General features: G+C 39.1%; 1 long non-coding RNA gene across 2 annotated transcripts; it reads left to right on the forward strand.

The window, feature by feature from the left end:
- The first annotated feature begins 12191 nt into the window (after nt 1-12191).
- Nucleotides 12192-19013, forward strand: LOC122846207. Of its 2 annotated transcripts, none has more exons than XR_006373202.1 (3): nt 12192-12308; nt 14244-14313; nt 17857-19013. It is a non-coding gene; the product is annotated as an uncharacterized LOC122846207 (long non-coding RNA). The 2 variants fall into 2 exon arrangements; XR_006373201.1 differs by having other exon boundaries at nt 18057-19013.
- Nucleotides 19014-21812: the final 2799 nt, after the last annotated feature.

Below are 21812 nucleotides of genomic sequence, written 5' to 3' on the forward strand. Positions count from 1 at the left end.
AACTCATCCAATAATTTCACCCAACTTTCTCAGTCAAACATTGACTCATACACATATAACACCCCGCAAAAGTTTCAGGCATAAAATGCTTATTACTACTTCTTTTAGAGTTTTTGTTTAGACACAGAGAAATACGTCATTCTTGGCTTGTTTTGCAATTGGTAAATGGCACTCCATCAATGAACAAATCCCAGTAGTTGACTTCTCTCCAAGCCCTGAGCTCCAAGCTTGTGAGACAAATGTGAAGCAGTATTAGTAAATAGCTTTTCACTTTTGATTACATCAGATATGTCCATAAGACTCGAGTCCCAAACTTTTAAGTCAAGTTTCTGCTATGTGTATGAAAGTCCAAGTCAACTTGTTTTGTTAAGTGTGAGTCTCAGATTTGAGTCCCCATCTCTGAAGATCACTGAGGATCGTATTTTAAGCAGAACAATGTCATAAAAAAGATTTAATCTCTAAAGGGCAACAGAGTGTGACATGCCATATGTCTGTTTCAAAGAGCTGGTAGTCATGTGGAGTGCTGCATTGATTTGTACAGATGCCACTGTAGTGCAGACCTGCATAGGAGGTGAAATGTTCATGCAAACACAGAGATGTCATGTAGACGCAAAATATGTTGACATCCTCCGACCAACAGCCACGTTTTTCTGCATTCTTTTCAAAATGATGACCATATTTCTTTAACATCTGCTTTCATATTTTGGCCGTGTGATTAATTAGCCTGCTTGAGTCACTTTTTAGACTCTGGCTGTCATCATCACGTAACCTGCAGCACATGTTCGAGAGTTCAAGTGGAAAAAAACAACAGACTTTTGTAAATCAAGTCTTGAGGTAAATGAATAAATTCCTGAATGTATCAATTATAGACAACACCACACTTAACGCTAGGTTCTGCCACAAAGTAGAGCCTATTTTTGTAGCATCACAAACTAGACGAGTCTTATTTTAAAGCTGCTGCAGGTTGTTCATAATCACATATCTATCTCGCAAAAAAAAAAAAAGACGGGGATGTTAGGCCAATGGTGAGTCACTGGATGGATCAACATTAGTGACTTGTTCGGTGAAGGTTGTCGCATTCCCTGTCCTAAAGACACAAAACAACAAAGAGAGATTTAGGGTGTCTTTTAATGGAACACTAAAAGCAGCATGTGAGTAAGAAGTGTATTCTTCTCTTGGGACCAAAGTACAGGCCTTTTTAAGGACTTGTGGTTTTACATTTTTATGCCTAGGTTTGGTTTTTAAATAATCTGAATAAAAGAAAAGGTACGGAAAATAAAAAGGAAAAGAGATGTATTCCAGCTGCAAAGGCAATGAGTGGATAAAATCATATGTATTGGAGTTTCTTTACAGGCAATGCATCACCGCTATCTGCACAGAATCATTTTTGTCATGCAGGTTTATAGCATTGATGTTACTGCATATAGGGTTTTTTTTCATTTTAAACAATAATCTTTCTTTGATATTTCTCAGTTCTAGATGTTAAAGAAAGCGGGTTTCAAGAGTGCATCATTTGAAAGACTAAATGCATGGCTTTTATTGTTCTGGCTTAATTAAGAAATCGTCCAATCAGACAGCCATACCACATGAATGCATCCCAGCATGCAACAGAAAACAACCACACTCTTTCACTCCACGCACCAGCGTTACGTGGGAAAAAAAAAAAACAAAACAAAAAAAAAAACAAAACAAGGGATTGAATCCAGAGCATTGCTCTCTTTTTTCCCCCACTCCATCTTTTCTTTCTTTCCTTTGAGGTGTGGATGTGCTCTTCACTGCACCCACTAACAAGATCAGGCTGCAGGGTGGGCCTCACCCAGCTGGCCCTTTGTGTACGGGAGAGTGTGTGTGTTTTTGGAACAGACTCATTTATGGTTTCAAGAGAAATGATTTTGAAAACAGCCTCACGTTTGTTGGGGACTGTGGGGGAAAAAATGACCAAGTTAACAGCTTGTCCCATTTTTCCACAGTTTTAATACCAATCGGACGTGTTCAAACTCAGAGATGATGAATTGCAGAGTGGAAATTAATGAAATCCCCAACTGGCTCACTAAAACGTCTTGCTACAAGGGACGCCTTGCGCTTAATCATTTAAACTAACAAAAGTGTGTTTTCCCCCTGTTCATCTCGCCGCAGATAACTTCCTGAAACAAACATGAAAAGAGCCTAAAAAATAAAGACATCAATGATGAATTGATGTGGCTGACAGGCAAACAGCACAAACAAATGTATGAAGGCATAAACAGAGACTTAACTTTTGCTAGGAAGACGTACTACAGAGCCGGGGCCGTCCCTGACTTTTATTCAGTGAGCCATTGTGGTTTCTGATTTATAGCGGAAGAGAAAGATGAGAGAGAACATTTCTCTCCAAACAAAGAAAGCAGATGTACTTTATAAGCTCGCGCCGCACTAAAAAACATGCCATCCTCTTCGGTTGTTAAAGGTTTCAGCTTTACATGTCAAAAACATTTTGCGAAACTTTGAACACTTGGATGTTCATTTTATGGCTAAACACTGCCTGCTATTTTGTCTTGGATGGTGGTCCGAAGAGATAATAAGAGCCCAGGAATCCCTGGAATGGTTTGGTTAAACATCGCCTGCGGGGAGAATGTAATATATTATGACGAGCCCTGGAAATTTGATGCCCACATTTGCCTCATATCTGAAGGGAACCACGGTGAAACTATCGCTAGCAAATCTTAAGAACCGAAACGAGATAATGGTGGTTTGTAGCATAGCGACGGGGGTTAAAGATGCAGATGTTAACATTCTGATCCCTCATTCACTGCTATCGGGATTGGCACTGCACACTACGAATAATCCCAGAGAGAAAACCCCTGGGTGTCAGATGTGAGGTTGCATGTGGATATTTTGATATTTAACACAACATTATGTGAACAAGCTTACATGAATGCTTCACAGGTTAAAGGTGAAGCATTCTAATCTCAATGTTTCTTTCATTTGACACATAACTTCCACTAAATTTTAATTGAATGAATAAAAAGAGTAACAGCTCTACTTTTGTGTGTTTTGCTGGTTTTCTATTTGTGGGGTTTTTTTCATCCAGATGAAGTAGGGCCAGGTCCCAGTTAGGTCGTAAGGCTCTAATTTCTGTTTCCTTTTGAAGTTTATGGATGTGTGTATTGAGCAGCCATGTATGCATGTGAATGGATTATGGAAGTTGCTGGATGCTGCTCTGTCTTCTCTTAAATTTTTTTGGTTGTGGGCATGATGAGTTGATCTTCGAGATTTTTTTAAACCTTCTTATAACAAGCTTCTTGTAATATTTTTTTCTTTGAACAGAGGGGATGGACTCTCAGCTATTGAGAAACGGTTACTTGCTGGAGGCGTAGACTGTGTTTTCAGGGATTGGATTGGATTTTACTCAATTACAAACGTTTGACTGTGACATATGTAATGTGACAGCTTGAGGAAAATGCTGGAAATCGGAGTCATTGTAAATTGTAAATGACCCCTGGGGGAGTAGGGACACGACGTCTTAGCCAGCAATAAAATGTCTCAAACATCTCTCTTGCTGGAAGTTTGGTCAACTTCTGATTTACTTTGTTTACTTCTTCCTCTGCCATTACCAGACTACCATACAATCTAATATAGGCAGACTGCAATCTTAAAACAGTGCAGAGCATTATCATCATTTACAATTCCTCTTTCTGTATGCGATAAGCCAGGTTAAAATTCTGCCAGAGAAATCAAAGTCAATGGGAGAAATTGTAGAGAGCTCTGCAGAGAGATGAGAATCAAGCAGTCAAAGATACTTAGTGACCTTCCTCCTGGCTCTGATTGGTTGTTTCTCCAGACGGCAGTAGCACTGGGAGGAGGTGGAGGAACTCAGTCTTGTCACGGATTGTCTGTCGCTGTCAGGATACAACGACAGCTTTAACAAATAAGTAATTGAAAACATATTTTTGTAAAAGTTACATGGTGCAGCTTCATCCTCATTAAAATCTATTGACTGTTTTCAAGAGGCGGAGAGACAGTAGACCCAACAAGGCAGATGACCTGAAGGCAGCTTCCATTATACTTGCACAGCGCCACCGACTGATCCCCTCAGTTCCAGACCGCAATGATGCAGGACTTCAGACGCCCAAACAAGTATTAAGTATGTTTGTGCTTGGAACTTGTTTTTGATTAGTTTTCGTGTGACATTCTAACATCCTGAAACACAAAGTCTTGAGTTTTGTTTACTTGTAAGCCATAATCATTAACATTTCAGACAAACCAAAGCTTGAAATAATTTACTCCATGTGTAACGAATCTTTACAAAATGGCTGTTTCACATTTTGAGATGACGTAGTATTCTCAAATCTTTCTACATCTACCTTCATGAGGAACCTTTAATTTTTTTTTGTTTTTTGTTTTCCCCTCCAGGGGGTCTTTTATGGGCTCTAGTGTCCCTTATTTGACTTTAATTTCTATCCTGTCTTTGATTTTGTCTTTGTGATGGAATAGTAACCTATGTTCGGTGTACGGATGGATGGATGGATGGATGGATGGACGGATTTCTTTTAATTAGACCCTTTTATTTTATTTTTAAAAACATAAATATACATGTATACATATATATTGTATATAAATGTATATACTATATCTATATACAGTTGTAGTTTCTGTACATCTTAATACCAGGAATTATATCTGGAGCTGGTCCTGACTTCATCAAGCTGGACAAAAATAAAACTTTTTTATAGAGTGGAAAAGACTGATTCGTTTATAATAAAACTTTTATAAATGCCCAAAATCGAACAAGAAGCCTGAGATTAAATGTTTTAAATTGGCAGTTTAAAGATTTCAGATTATGTTCTTATATTATATATTTATTTTGCATTTAACTACAACCATAATTGGATCCCGACTTCAAGCAAAAGGCTCGTGTGGCTTTAGCATTCCTGCAGATGTGGACAGGTTTGCCCATTTGGCTCGTGTCTCTGCATTTTTAGCAGAGAACATTTAAAAACAACTTGAAATTGTGCTATGGTTGGAAGTAATTTTCTCTTGTAAATGAGATTCCCAGATGTATCCACCTTGGTGTGGATGTGGTTTCAGTGACTGTTTACTTACGCACTTGGCTTACAGCTTTATGACCCATCCTGTACTCATCCAGCTAATGCAGTGATTTGTTATTTTTTTTTGGGCCATTCAAGATCTAAAAACTGCAGTTCTGGTTTAGATGGAAATTGTCACAAACATCTTAACACCCACCATGTTGCTTGAGAGTAAAAAAAAGTTTGTCATTAGTGCATGCTGCCTGCTGAGTGACACTTTACAGAAAATACTTTAAACCGGGAACTTCAAAGAGCCATCCATTAATGGAGGTATTGCATCCTGATTGTGGTTACCTGAAAAAGAACAAGGAAATCACTTGGCATTGCGGGAATAAACATTCCTCCTCGAGGTGACACAGAGAAAATAGACTCGCCAAATGAATCACAAACACAGTGACTCACGCACTAGTTGTAACTCTGCATGACCCTCAGAGGGAAGCTGAGATTTCATGTAGCTTCTCTCTGTTTAGGAAGTGGTTTAAAAAATATGTAAGCTTGTAGATGAGATGCTGGATGTTGTACAGAAACAAAACGATCCCCTGGTCACATAAAATCTCAATTTGTGCTGAACAACCACAGACAGGAAATAAGGAATAATTACTTTCAGAAGATATACAATTTGAATGTGTAGAAAATGAGATACATAGCTGAAAAGTATTTTATTTATAAAAAGAAAATTCTGGGTGTGCTGTGGTGGCGTAGGGGATAGCGCGACCCACATTTGGAGGCCTTGAGTCCTCGACGCGGCCGTCATGGGTTTGATTCCCGGACCCAGCCGACGTTTGCCGCACATCTTCCCCCCTCTCCTTCCCCCTTCCTGTCAGCCTACTGTCATACAAGGGACACTAGAGCTCACAAAAGACCCCCTGGGAGGAGAAAAAAAAGATAAGACAACAAAAAAAAAACCAAAAAACAAATAAATGTTATGATGTTGGACCATGTGAATTGTATTTAAAATAAATTTTAGATCACCCTTACATATTAATCTGAAATTAATATAAAGTTGAGGTTATCTGTGAAGTTTTTTTAATTTTTTTTATTAACGCCATAGTTTTATACAGTTGTGCATAGTTTAACTTGCAATAAAATATGAAAAATTAAGCATCTGAACACCTCAGAATCAAATAGGAACAGTGATCTTACTCTGAACTGTGGTTGTAGAATTTTTTTTTTCTGTCAATTCACATCAACATAAAATATAAAAATTGCATCTGTTTCATTTTAGTCAGATATTAAGTGTATACCGTGCTGCCTTCAATGTCTTAAATCTAAAGCTACGGTACCTTCTCAGTTCCATGAGCAATATCTTGAAACGCTCATCTTGAATTCTTTTGGTGTTTGAAACATCACCTTTTAGGAAGAATATCATGATCAGCATAGCTGTGTTAGATCTTGTGACGTGTGGATATGCCAACCCCTCTGCCCACATGTGGAGATGGCTGATCAAGGCGAGTCCAGATAGTGGCCTGTGAGCTGTGAAACCCCACGCATGCAGGATGCAGGGCTGCAGCGATAGCTCGGCTGTGTACTGATGGAAGGAGAGACAAACAGATTAAAGTAAGTTGATTTCGTAACTTGATGCATAGTTTCGCCCAGGACAGAAACACACGAGATGGAAGAAGCTGCAAAACAAACCAGATGAAAGAGGCTGACGCATGTTTTCGTCTTAGCCACTTTGATTCGTTTCTACATTTGGGCAGGAACGTGAATACACACACATGTCATTTATGTGAAATATGAGGGTCTATTCATGTTGGGTTTGGAAATCCAGTGCAGCTGGAAAACAAGAGCTATATTAAAATATGTTCTTTGCAGAGATATTCTCAACACACCAAAATGTCAACATTCACAATTAAGGCAATTCTGAAGATATTCTAGCAGACTGGCTGAAAGCCTGATCTTAATCTTTAATCTTTTGTCCTCCGCTCTTTCTCACATCTACAGGAGATGCTCTGTTGTCACGTAACAGTTTTTTACAGTCTACTGGCAAAAATGTCACTACTGAAGATCAATCTCACATATCCTGTCAGAACAAGTAGATAGACAGTCCACCTAATCTTTGACAACAGGGTGTATGTGATGTGTTTAGGAGGTTTGCACAGATTCACATTTATCTTGACAGGAGATAAACTGCAGGTGTTGCAGCAGAGTCACTGGAGTTCTTTGCCACAATCAAGTCCACATCAGTGTCTGCATTTGTCAAGATGTTTCATGTGTAAGATTTTAATCGGAATAAAGTTTTGATGCTGCCAAAACACGGTTCAAATTGGGAAAAATATCCAAGAATAAGTAAAAAGTTAAATTGACAATGATTTTTTAATTTATTTATTTTTTTACTTGAAATACAAGTAGACTGCAATAAATTACAATATAATTATGAAGTCTGTTAATTGTAGTAAATTAATTTAAATAGTAAGACAGTACTCCACAACATTAGTTTCACAGTCATATGCTTCAAGTGCACATTTCTATTCATTTTGGTTATTTTAACTATAGCTAAAAAAAAGAAGCAAATTCAGGTAAAAGTTGATCATATAAGACCATTAAAGAGATGTTTTAAATGCAGAAATTTGCTTTAATCTTCACAATTATAGTAAAGACATCTGATTTTACAGTTGTGTGACAGATACATATTGACAAGAGGGGGAAACTGTAAAAGGCAAGATGTCAGGCCCTCCCTGAGGTTTTCCTGTTTTGCCTCAAACCAACTGCGGATAGCTGCTGTTCTTCACCTGCTGAGTCAATGAAAACATCAGCTTGATGCTTTCTCATATTAAAAGAGACATTGTTGAGAGCAAATGGTGCAACAAACTGACATGCATAATCCCACAACTGTCCCTTCACAGTGGTACTAAACCAGCCACTGCACTGCAAGCTGAACGAGCTTGAGGTCATTCAGTAGGTTATAGGAACATGTCAGCTCCACCCACGCCACGTACATCAGATTTATGGTATTTAACATAAAGTGGAGCATAATTACACAACCGTGTGTGATCTCACTGTTTAAGAGGTGTGGACTTAAACTTTGGGGATTTTGCAAAATCATGCAGCCATTTAAGCAGTTCACAGAGGTATTACCCTTGACATAGCTGTAACCGCTGCCAGAAAACTCAGTCGTTTACCGTAAATAGCCTGGAGTTTAATGTGTGAATGTTGACACACAAACGTGAGGTTAACATAACTCCTATGGTGACGGAAAGACAAAATCTCTTAAAACAGCCAGCCAAAGGAACAGCAACAAGCTAATACAAAAACAAACATGTTAGGGGGGAATTATGGAAACTGACAATGTAAGTATAACCTCTGCAGAGTGGAGCGTTGTGCAGCCTGCTTCAGTCCTGAGTGGGTGTCTCTGTGCATCTGAAAGTGTTTATGGACTGACTGTGGAAGTCATTATGGAACATTTGAGCACACTTGCGTTGATAGTGATGGTTCTGGGTCTACGCAAGGCTTCTAACTTAGGTGGTCCAGAGTCGGCAGGAAGATGAGCATCATGAGGAAATGTGCAGAGAACCAGAAGGTTTCGTCTCCACCCTTCTCCTACTTTTGCCTCCAAAGCAGATGTGGTCAAAAGGAAGGGAGGAGGAAAAAAAAAATCACCATAAAGTTATAATTATCCACATGAATGCAGCCCAAATGTGGGAAACCTGCAGACACATTAAACATGCACACTAAACATACTCCACCAAAGGGTTGTTGTAAATTTACATACTTCATATGTCTTTATTTTCAGCAAATTATAAAAGTATTCATAATATTTTTCAAATTTTCTAAATTTATAGCTACAGCTTTCAGTGTATTTTATGGGACTTTAAAGTGACTCAACAGTGCACAATTGTGAAGAGGAAGGAAAAGTGTGCATGATTCCAACATTCGTTTGCATTTGTATTCAGCTGCTCCAACTTTGATACCACTGAATAGAGTTCACCTCTGTGTAATTTAATCGCAGTTTAAATTCAGCTACTCTATGGAGTCCTTAGAGAGCAGCTAAGACTTTAATTTGTTCACTAATGTTGCAGAACATTAGTGAACAAAAATATCACTGACAGGTAAAGGGGGAAAAATACAGAAGTACAGAAGTTTAAAGCAGGGGTAAGTTATGCAACAATACAATCAAGTCATCATCCAAACATTGAAAGAGTATGGCAACTGAAAACCTACCAAGACATGCCCATTAAAATGAACTGACAGGCTGGGCAAAGAGAGAAAAGAAGCAGCAAAGAGGCCCATGGAAAAGATGGAGGAGAAGTAGAGATCTTCATCTCAGGCAGGATATTCTCAAAAGCACTGCTGTTAACAATATAGTCAGAACATCTGGCCTTTATGGAAGGAAGAATGTTAAGAGAAAGGCCATTGTTGAAAGAATAAGAAGTTGCCTTTGCTGTACGGAAATAGCAAACGTATAGCAGAAAGTGCTTTGGTCAGATTCTCTGAGCACAATTAGACTTTCTGACCTATGCGTAAAGCACTAGGTTTAGTAGAAACACTACATTTCCCCTTGAACACACCATCTTTTGGTGGCAGCATCATATTGAGGGGATTGTATTTTCAAAAGACGTATAAGACTCAAATTGGCACCTGCAGCAAAGAAATAGGGTTCCACAGAATATTGATTATAAATACTGACCACATTTTCCAGATATTAATTTATAAAACATTTGAAAACACATATCATTTAGCTTCCGCTTTAAAATGACACACTACTTTGTTTGGCTTACCGCATAAAATCCCAATAAAGTACTTAGAGGAAGCACACGAGGCCGTGAAACCATAAAAGTCATACTACAATCAGAAATATGAGAAATTCCTGCCTTGAAGGCAGACAACGTCCAGGACACAACTCCAACCCGAACCTCAACATGTTCATCAGCTGTTAGTGCGTGCTTTCAAGTGGTTTACATCAAATACATTTACCTACTTACAGTATATTTGCCTCAAGGCATTTGCAGAGATAACCAAATAAATAGTTACATTCAGGAATGTCCTCTGGAGCTCCGACGGACATTTGGCGCTCAGAGACATTCGGACCTAATTGAAGTAGCTTACAGGATAATTAGAGTTTTGAAGGTGACACGGTTCATGATGAGGGTTGGGAGAAATCAACTCGCAAAATCCTCTCCCTCTTTAACACTTCACCCAGAGGAGCGCACTAAAGATTCAAGGATCGTCTCTCAGATGTCCCACTTCCTCTTGTAAATTGCAGGAATTCTTTCATGTTACAAGTGCTTTTTGGTTTATGGCCACGGCACTTGAGAGTGGCTCTGTAGAGGCCCACAGCTCACAAATTTCTCCAGTCGCCCCAGGATTTTAGGCCGATGTGTGTGCATGCACATGTGGGTGAGTTCACTGAGGGTGTTAAGGGGAAAGACAAAGAGGGAGGAGGTGAATGTGTGGGCATTATCCTTCCTTGCTTGCTGCTTTATTCGTCACTTTGTTGTCCCAGCTGTGAGGAAAACCACACTGCGGTGAATCCCTTTTGAAAATTCAAGATGATAGGAATTCCTGGATTGAAGTGGCACAGCCCACACTTCCTTGGCACATGAGCTACTTCCTCTCAGACCTGTTCTTGTGGTAAACTGGTGCTGTGACACCGGCCTGAGGTTTCCTCCCAAAACACATCATGTCCCGTCTAATCACATTGTCCTACACCAGACTGTGATGTCATACTTGCAAACCAGAAAGGGGGGGGAATCTGTCTGACCTTAGGGAATAATGATCGGTGGCGTCCAGCGCTCTAATTAGGCAAGTGGATGCACGGGCCGCAATGACAGCAACCAGAAATGAAAGGTAGCTCTTCAAACTGCAGGTATTCTACAAAAAAAAAAAAAGAAAAAGAAAAAAGAAAGAAATAATAGCAGCCCTCTTGTAAAAACAAAACTCTTCAACAACATTTAAGCTGCGAATATCTTTAGCTTTCTTCCACTTCTGGGATTTCCTAAACTGACTGACCTCAGCCATTTTATGTCTTTGGCATCTTTTCCGCATAGAATTCATCATATGTCCCGCAGACCACTGAGGCTAGACAACTGCCAGATGGTGGATCTATTTGCCTCCCTTTAACTTCACCCTCTACACCAGATATGGCAGGCAGAAAGACAAACTCCGGCACTTGTCCAGAAAAACCTGTGCTTTGGATTTGCTTCTCTGGTTTTTATGCTCTTCGGTTCAGTGAAATGCTGGGTTTGATTCAGGTCCACACTAACAGGTGCAGCTGTGCCACAAAGGTAATATCAGGGCAGAATGATGCACATTCTCCTCTCTTGCACTACTCTCTGTGTGTTCTCTCTGAATTGTTTGTGATCTCTCGTCCTTTCTTGTGTGCCAGTGCACCTGTGCTCAGCAGGGAGAAGTTGAAAAATGAAAGACGTAAAAACAGACTTTGAAAACATCGGTCTCCACAATTTATCTCTCCTAAATCAAATTTCTTTGGGTTTAAAATAATTTAGCTCTTGCATTCATCGGGGCTGGGAAAAATGTACTCCTGGTGCTAATTTTGTCAGGTGCATTCGAGTTTGAGCCCTTGCTCAGTTGTGGAAAAACATACCCTTGTTGCAAGAATGAATGAGTTTTTGGCGGACTATGAGTAAGAAGCTGTGTGCTGGAACCCATCTGTTGCCAACTACCCAAACAAGATAAATCAAAACAGGTGTTTCGATATGTCAGCTGCTGTAACACCAGAGCCAGATGCTTTCCAGGCAGATTCCATACCCTGCTGCTTAATACAAAGCCCCCAAAACAACAAAAGATCTAATTGAACTCAAGATGTCAGATGTAGTGCTTTAGGTGGGCACCTTGAGCTCAATGTCTTGCATAAATTTTCACTAAACACTTACTAATTTCTTAGTTTGCTTTTGCTCAAATCTTTCAAATTCTACACTCATAGGACCACTTTACTATGCAGATCTTATGAAATGGTTCAATCTAAAGTGGCAAGAAGTTCAGCTCCTTTTCAGAAAAATTTGCCCCACAGTGTAACGCTGCCAAAACCAGATTTTCCTGTAGATACAGTGTTATGTAGGGGAAGTGAGGATCAGAGATGTTTTCGGAGTTTTCCTGATTCTGAACACCTGGCCCAAATGAATGATTAGGATCCTCACCAAGTTACTGCAGTGATTTGAATCAGTTGTGCTGGAGCAGGGACACATCTGAAACGTGCAGGCCAGTGGACCCCGAGGACCAACAGTGGGGACCATTGCATTAGACCACAACACATTCCTCATCAAGGCTCGGGGAGAAATTCACGAGGTCTGTATGTTTTATTTGGAAGAGAACAACAACTTCTAATCCTATTGCTTAGTACATACATATGTGGATTTTTTTTGTTTAATTTAATTTACTGTAGTTAGGAGGTTTTGCTCTGGCATGTGGCTTTACTCTGCTTACAACCGGGTGACCTTACTAATTTGCTCCTTTAGGAAAAACTCACATTGTGCTAGCTACAGATTTAGATTTAACGAGAGTTTAGCTATGGATGTTTTATTCAAAAATCTGTTACTTGAAAACAGAACAGTGTTAAGAATTATTGCTAGGTCCCAGCCATAGAGTGGCGCAGATTTTGGCTGGAATTATTCAAATTAACATAGATAACAGACACCAGTTTTAAGGATATAATATTTTTGAGATTTGGCAGTAAAGGGTGAATGTTTACGCCTTGTAGTTTCTCAAGTGTGATGACACCCATTTCCTTCGGGTCGAACGAAAATTTTATGACTTGAAGACACAACTAATGTAATTAAAGATCTGAAATTGAAAAACAGTGAGAAATATAGCCTTTTTGAGGCTCATATTTGAGATTAAGAAAAGTAAGATTTTTTCCAGACTTTTTTTAAGATTTTTTCCACCCAGAATTAATAACTGTAATATCCTAAAATTTTAGAACTTTTCTTAATGTTTCCACCAGATACTTGTTTTTTCACAAAGATGATTTTTATGTGGAATCTGTCTTTCTCTTCTGACATTGTTATGCCTCCACTGTACACTTACATTCCTCCCCAAGCTTCTTTTTCTACTGAATAATCTCGTGTACGGTGTGGAGTGAGTCATATCCATTTGATGTCAATTCCAAAACCTGAAAAGAACCAATCTAATCTCTGATTTGACAAGACGGTCCAAAACACGTCAAGTTGCTGTGATGTGAAGTAAAAACGTGTGCCGCCGTGGCTTTCGTTGCAGTGCTTATGCAGGCGTTGTGTCACTGTGGTCGTACTTCTGTCATACAGAAACACCTTTGTCTACATCTGCTTATGTAAGCCGTACTTCCAATGTTATCAACAAAACAGTCATGCTATCCTAAAAGATGATGCACATGTTGTTTGCCATTTTGCTCTCCACTCCATCTGTGCATCAAATTCATTTTTTAGTTTTTTCATTAAAATTTTCTTAAATTCTACTTTCTTTACCAACCTAAACCATGATGTGCGGAGTAGCTAAAAGGAGCAATTCTGTTTAATCAAGAAATTATTCACAGCCAAATATTTTTGCTAAATTATTATTATTTTTTTTCCAGCTTTTTCAATTTTCAAATGGAGATTTTGTTTAAAAGAAGCAAAAGAAAAACAACAACACAGGAGAAAGAAATACAGAAATATTGAAGTGGACATTAAAAAATAATAATAATTTAGCAAAAACCTGTGGGCTGGATATGGATATCTGTGGATAATTGCAAAAAATGACACAAAACCTACTTTGCAAATGCCACTCCTCTTCTCTGTGCAAAAAAAACCCAACAAAACACAGCAAACGTCAATAATTTTTATGTTTTTATACCAAATCTGTCTTACTTTTTCCCAACTTTTTTTCCATTAAAATCCCAAAGTGTGATGATGAACTTAATGACAGAGGGTGGAGGAGAAAACAATCTCAAAGACGACAAAAGTTTAAATGTTTTTGGCACAGACTCAAGATAACTAGCCTTAACTCTTTACCTAAAAAATAAATTGATATCATTAAGCATGAACTGTTTACTACGTTATGTGAAGTCATGACTCGCACGATAACGTACAGATGTACCAACCACAAAAAACAAAGTCTCATATATGAGCCAACCGAGAGCGTGACACATCATAGTGGTGTTGGTGTCTTCATGGTGATGTAAAGAGTCTACAAAATTATACTGTTGGTTTTAGCTTTCATCGGAATCCCATAGGTGCACATACATTTTGTTTTTTGCTTTTTTAACAGAAGAAAAAATCCACGTGGAGTATTGTAATCAGGGTCTGAAAAAAAAAGACATCCATCTGAATCATGTCAGGTAAGAAACAACCTTTTTTAAACCAATTGTCTTACAGAAACATTATGATTCCATCCATCCATTTCCCTTAGAGGGGTCAGGAGGTTCTGGTGTCAATCTCCAGCTGCGTCCCGGGCGAGAGGCGGGGTTCACCCTGGACAGGTCGCCAGTCTGTCGCAGGGCAACACAGAGACACACAGGACACACAACCATTCACACACACACTCACACCTAGGGAGAATTTAGAGAGACCAATTAACCTGACAGTCATGTTTTTGGACTGTGTGAGGAAGCCGGAGAACCTGGAGAGAACCCACCATGCACAGGGAGAACATGCAAACTCCATGCAGAAAGACCCCGGACCGGGAATCGAACCCAGGACCTTCTTGCTGCAAGGCAACAGCTCTACCAACTGCTCCACTGTGCAGCCCTTTATGATGACATTATGATTTATTTGTTTAATTTTTTACTCTGGTCTCCAATTCCCATCTCTTACCCCTTATCCCAGATTTGATAGCAGCCTCTCTGCTTATAAGAGTTACAGTACCCAGCCCATAATGCGCTCCAGACGGCCTGACTTCCTAATGACTGGTTGTGCTCCAAGCCTTTCCGGGCATGACTGTGGCCGCGAGCCTCACACAAACACACACAGATGCAGGCACCACATGTTGACCAGTCAAACAGTTTCCTTTAGCTATTCGTCTTTCTTTAAACAATCGTTATGCTTATCCTTTGTTTTCCTCTTTATCACATCACACCACAGACTCAAGTATCACCTTAACTTGCCTTCCATGAAAGGTTTTTATAAATTATCTTGCATATTAGGTAGCATGAGGTGAACATATGGCAGGAGCTTGTGTGAATTAAAGTCAACATGAGCGTGTGTACATCATCTCCCAAGAGCAATGGATGAATAACTGTGAATGTTTTGGAAACCCCCTCACAGTGTCCAGTGCTCTGAGATAACCTGCACTCAATTAGTATGGTATTCATCTCTACGTTTCCTCAGATTTATGCACAACATCAGAACCATAACAAAGAAAAAAAAAAAAGTTTCTTCCTTAACTAACGTCCGACAACTACTCCAAGCCAACCCACCCCTGGGAGTTTTGCTCCTAGATGTAGCTCATTTTCCTGGCCTTTCTGCGGCACCGCAGCAGGGGCTCTGACAGTTGCCAAGACAACAGCTCTGTTTGTTTGGTGTGACTCCACATCTCCATTTTTTTTTTTTTTTTTTTTTTTTTACTACTAACAAAAATATTTAGCTGTAGACTTTCACAGTTTTTCCTCTTTTTGCATGTCCTCACAAGGCTGTGATTCACTGCCGTGGCAACAAATTGCTGCAAGGGAGTAACACATGAAAAATGTACAACTTTGCAATCATTACCGGAAAAACACACATCCGAGAGACAATGAAATTAACATTATCTATAGGTTAAAACTTTTACGTGAATAAAAGTAACGAAATCAATGCTACTCTGTAACATAACGATGTAAAACAAGTCTGGTTCTGTCTCTGCATTAACATAGTGAAAAAAAAGGAGTTTGATTTATTCTCTGATTTCTGTGCCTTTGTTTAAGCACCTTTACTTCTAAACGTTCATTTGACAGTGACAACAGACCATTAACGTGCCTGGGAATGCTGAGTTTGAGAAAAACACTACTTTTAAGGTACTGTGGTGTTTAGGTGCGATTTTTTTTTTTTTTTTTTTACCATTCTTTCCAAACAGCCCTCCTTTTCCCTTTTTCAAAATCAGTAACTGCAGCCATGACTCCTTTTTTCCTCAGTGTCTGAGCTGAATGAAGGACAGACTGCAGATCATAGTTTGTCTTCACTTTCATCTTAAAATTAATTTTTAGACCAAAATGTGGAGAGAAATCTAACTGCACATGGCTAATACACTTTGAGTGATATGAGATTAACATTTTGACAGCAACATTGCTGCACTGTAGCCAAGTCAATCCATATTAAGCACAGACTAAGTTGATGTGGAAAAGTGACACTTTCACCTGTGTCTGTTCACTTGCGCTATGTTGTTCTCAGGCATTACAGAGTTGACTGATCTAAGGTGTCCTGATCACACAGTTTAAATAATTGTGTGAAATACTGGGTTAGTATTTCTTCTAACTCAGTAGCAATACTGGGTAAGAATCAGAATGGAAACGGCTTGCTGAGTGCAGAGGGAATTGTTCTTTTTTTTAATTAAAGTTTTTCACTCTGGGGATCATTCAGCACAGTGACTAAGTACAGTGAAACCTCACCACAGTACTTTTAAATTATTGTGTAGGATGTAAGATTGTTGGATTTCTAAGCTGCAACTTTTAGACCTTTCTCCTGCTTTTATCCACCTCACTAGATACATTTCTGACCTATAAACTCAATGTGATGCTGCATGCTTATTATTTTCTCTTCGTGACTGGCTATTTTTTGTGCGTTGAGCTCCATTTTAGGCTTCCTGTATGTAGTATCATCACTCCTCTGTGAATTACGGCTGTATGTTCTGACGGTCTTTAATTTTATTCTTCTTCCCTGCTCCATTTTACATTTAATTTGTCTTCAAACATGGAAAGGAATGTAACTTTTCTCTGCAACAGTCCCAAATATGCCTCTTAAAGAAAAGTATAAAAATTTGTGTCCTTTATTAAGTGTCCTTATTTGATACTTTAGCCATTTTTGTTGTTTTAATTCTGTTCTGCTGGTTTTTCTGGTTATTGTGAATACCCAGCGGTTTGCTTTTGTTTGGCCAATGAAGCTCCCTGACAAGCATTAGCCAATAAATATCCACTGGAAGTTTAAAGTTTCCCTTTGTTTTTAATTTTTTCCACATGTTTTTGACCATTGACATTCGACATGAGCCTTTTCCTTCTGGGTTTTTTTTTACTCTGGACAAACAGAACCTTATTTTCTCAATTTAAGCCCATCATTTATTTGATCATGCGAGGCCTTTGCCACAACATACAAACAAAATAAATCAGTGCATTTAATTTTCCTTGGCAGAACAGTTTGCAGAAAACAGTTTGCTGTTGACTTTTGATTTTCATTCTGATTTCAGCTGGAATAAATTAAATTTAATCCTTAAAATAAAAGTTCATGAGATAAGGCCCGAATTATTTTTCTCTTCACAAGAGAAGCATTTATTAAAACAAATGCAACTTATCAGAGTCGCTTGTATCATCAGCTCAGTTTCTGGTTTAAAGTACCAAATGAAGCCCTTACTAAACACAAGCAGAAGAAATATTAAAAAGTTTATGATCATCATAGCCTCACGCAACAAAGTTGTCCCCCAGGAAACGAGGCAGCAGACCTTTTTGGCTGAAATTATACGTTTATAGTTTTCCTTCTGAATGTTTTAACGTGTTAAGTTGCATATATTTATGCCCAAACCAACAAACAGTCCACTAAAAGCAATCACAAGTTTGAAATGACTAAATCCTGGACAAGAAGTAGACTGTTTATATTGCACACCAACTTGCAAATCCATGTAGATAATAGGAACAGGCAAATGTTATAGTGACACCTTCTCTTTGACACTACTGGTATTCACCTTTGTTCTTTATCTTCAGGTGGCTGGGAGACCAGCGTGGGTCTCCCTCTCTCTGACAAATGAAGAATGTTTCCTTTGGCCATAGAAACAACCTTTTAATTTTGACTCTGTTCTCCAATCTTTGTCTGGATGCTGGGTGGACGGACACCCACACAAACAAACAAACTATTGTGGTTTCACCTGTAAAGTTTTTCTTTCTTTTTCTTTTACTGGGTGCAGAAGAACACGCAGACAAAAAAACTTTCCTGAACAAACACAAGAAGCTGGCTGTGCTGCCGCTCCCTGCCCACCAGAGGGTGCAGACAATGAACCCACATCACCCCAGAGTTCAACCCAATTTTTCTTTGGGACCAAAGAATGAAGCTCCGGATGCTTGGTGGACAAAATAAGCCAACAGGACAAGTAAGCTTTGTGAAGATATAGACATGAAGTTTACATCTATTCACAAACGCATGAGCTCATATATTTGTTTGAAGATGTGCTAACAGATACTCCTCAAAGGCCTCATTTTGTGTGCATTGGAATATATTTTGCACATCTTGTTCTGGCCCCTCTACTTCATAAACAAAAAAACAAAACACACACTCACACCACTTGCCATTACTATTTCTTCATAATAAACTGCTAAACCCAAAAGACCAAAAGTCAAACCAACAACTGGAACAAAAAGCAAACATAAACCACCAAGGAGACCTCATCTGACCTGATGGTCCTGGGTCTGGCCTGAAAACAAGTCCTGAGGCTTTGGGACTTGTTTCTTCATGTCATATCTTGGGACAATCACCCCAATCATTCTGTTTTCCAGGTGATAACATGAACAATCAGGATCAGCGTGATTCATTGTGTGAGGACCAGTAAATGCTTCAGTTGTGGCAGCATCTGTCTGCAAAGGACAAACAGATGTTCCAGATATTTCAGTAACACTTGTTTTGTTTATGTGAGCTAAATCTATAAAAGAAGAGCTACAACTGTCTGAAGCTCAATGGTTGTGTTTAGGTCCTAAACTCCTGGGTTGTTGAATTTGTTTTGTGCTTGTTTCACGCTTGGTTCAATATATTTCACATTTGAACGCATCTTCATGTCTGGGCTTAGGCTAGGGTGAGATTCTCAAGATAATTTTTCTATTACAATATCATGACTTTACTGTAACATGGTGATTACATAAAATCTTCAAGCAAGAAATTGCATGATCTAATTTCTTTTTAATTACACTAAATACTATTAATGTGAAATATTAATGTAATCTTAAAAAAAAAAAAAAAATTCATCAGTGGAGAATTGTGAAAGTTTCTTCTGCATCATATCATAAAACTAATAATTTCAGACAAAGATTCAATTAAAAATTAAGCTTTTGATGTGTGCTTTTATTTCTTCAGGCGAGAAAGCAATTAAGTCAGCCATGCCTGATGTGAAAACGTAATCACCTGCTTTTTAAAACATGCTTAAACTGTGACTAATCGGATTTTCACACGTTTCACTAGCCACACACTGAGTTGATTACTGCCAGTAGGAAGAAGGCGAAAATATTTCACAAGGAGGATTTTTTTTATCTTGATCTAAAAAGATAAAAAAGAACAGATGATAAACAAGATTGGCGACATCTATCAGTGCGTAAAGGGTCGTAAAGTAATATAAATGGCTTTGAAAAACCCACAGTAAAAGCCATTATCCTGAACTAGAGAAAACGTGGAACAGTGGTGAACCTTCCCAGAAGTGACTGAGTGACCAAAATTAATCCAAAAGCACATCAACAATACATGTAAAAAGACCTCTGTAGTGGAAAATTATGAAGAAATTCAGACTATTTTGTTTTAATGTTAAACAGCAGGGAAGTGATTCATTGCTCACCAGCAAATCCATCCCTAAAGGACTCAAAAACTTTTAACATTTTGAAGTTTCATAGTCAAAATCAAGACCTTAATCTCATTGAAAGGTCTTGACTAGACTCATCAGGCACAAAGATCATCCATCTTGTATGATTTGAAACCATTCTGTAAAACATAGGCGGACGTTCCTTCACAGCCACGTGAAAGACTCAGTCCTCGGTATCACAAATGTTTTGGTTCTGAATTTATTGTTAGATTTATGGTTAAAAAAAAATTATAAAAGCTGCTTAAATGTTGTAGTACTTCCTTTAGTAAGGTTATTTGCACTGAAGATATCCCAATCATCTACAGACATGCTGGTCATGTCAACAGATAAAACATTGTTACAACGTGATCACCTGTTTTTGGTGGGTGGAAATTTATCCAAACATATTACGTTTGAGAGAGCATAAAGTTCTGGAAAATTCTTTCAGCCAGCTGACCAGCTTTCTTCAGCAACAAGTGGGGGATGAGGGACTTCTCTCCTGGCATGTCATGACTTTTAATTGCCATAAAACTCTGAGGGGAAACTTTAGCTACTCTGAAACCATAATGTTTTAAAACTTTGACATGTATTTGCTCTCGGTATGTTTGCCTCTTACTGAGTCGCACACAGTGTACAAACAAAACCAAACTGTAACCTTATTCCTGTCCTCGAGCGCTCCTCCTGGTGCATTCATAAGTAACAGCATGCACATGTATGCAATTAAAAACTTACATTCCTACTTTCTTGTATTTAGCCTATCAAAGCCACAGGAGACCTGAGCCTCCGTCTGGCACAGAACTAAACCCGTCCAGTGATCTGCTTTACTGCAGAATCTTGATAACCTCTGGGGCTTTTGTTAGCACAGAGCAGAACCAGACTGCCTCTTCAAAACACACACACACACGCACACACGTAGGCACGCAGACACAGATCAAGAATATCCCACCCCCAGCGTTCCTAACTGTGGTTGACACATCAAAGGGCAGTGTCCAACGAGGAAGGTCTGGGGAATCATGGGAGACAAAGGAAGCGATTAAGAGATAAGGATCAGTCTGAGATATGACATTTCATCCTGGGCAGATCCGGTAGACACGCTCCATTCAAAGAGGGGTATATTGCAACTGAAGGGAGGATGGAAAAAAAGTGTGGGGGAGAGCGGAGGGAGGGAGGTGCATGGTTTGTGGTTGCTTCCGGCCTTCCTTACACCTTTCTGCAGTTGGTTCCTGAACACAGAGAGGGGTCTGCTAAATGTACCCCATTAGTCACTTCCACTCTGCCTAAATCCCTCACATGCTTGCATACAAAAGGAATCCCATAGTAAAGTACTTTGAAAAGTGAACTTTGAAGTCCCTCAGGCAATTTATGTTTAAAAAAAAAGAAAAGAAGAAGAAAAAATTAAGAAAGAAAACCAAACCTGTTTTTGCTGTCTTTACATTTCCCTCAGTCACACCACCAGTGCACCAAAAGTTCAGCATTTTATTTGCTCTTAAACAGTATTTAGCAACACAAAAGGGGCAAATGCGAAAGACCGTCCCCATTGTGGGCCTAATTGCCTCGGGGTCATGTTACATCTCCAGTTACTCGTTGTTGCTTTCAAACTGTAGCCCGCAAGCCCAAGGCACAATCCACCTGCCTCTCGGAGAGCCACACAAAGGCTCTGCGTATGAACACAGAGGGAGTCTGTTAGCAAATAAACATGGAGATCTAACTCCAGCCATGCTATAGCCAAACACTACTTCTCTTTTCAGATATTCATGCAGCTGAAAGGGAGGCACTGCGCTTAACCCCAAATAGGAATCTGTAACTAAACAACGAACTGTCACCAGCTGACACCATACTGTATATAAACTATTATCATGCTGAAAGGACACCTTAACAGGGGAAGGAAAGAGAACAGAGATGCATAAATAACTTTAATCACAAGAATATTGGAGGAGTTCCCCACCTTGCCAAAGATTTCTGAGTTCTTTCATGATTTCAGCAATTATAATCTAAGTAAACGTAGCTCTCTAGCCTCATACTGTAAGAAAAAAACGGCTCTAATTTACAGGAAAATACTGGCGGCTGTGGTTGAAGGAACTTTAACGTCTTTATACTGTAAAATTCTGGCAACCAAAACTGCCA

This window comes from Gambusia affinis, linkage group LG16, assembly GCF_019740435.1.
Source record: "Gambusia affinis linkage group LG16, SWU_Gaff_1.0, whole genome shotgun sequence".
Classification (NCBI taxonomy): Eukaryota; Metazoa; Chordata; class Actinopteri; order Cyprinodontiformes; family Poeciliidae; genus Gambusia; species Gambusia affinis.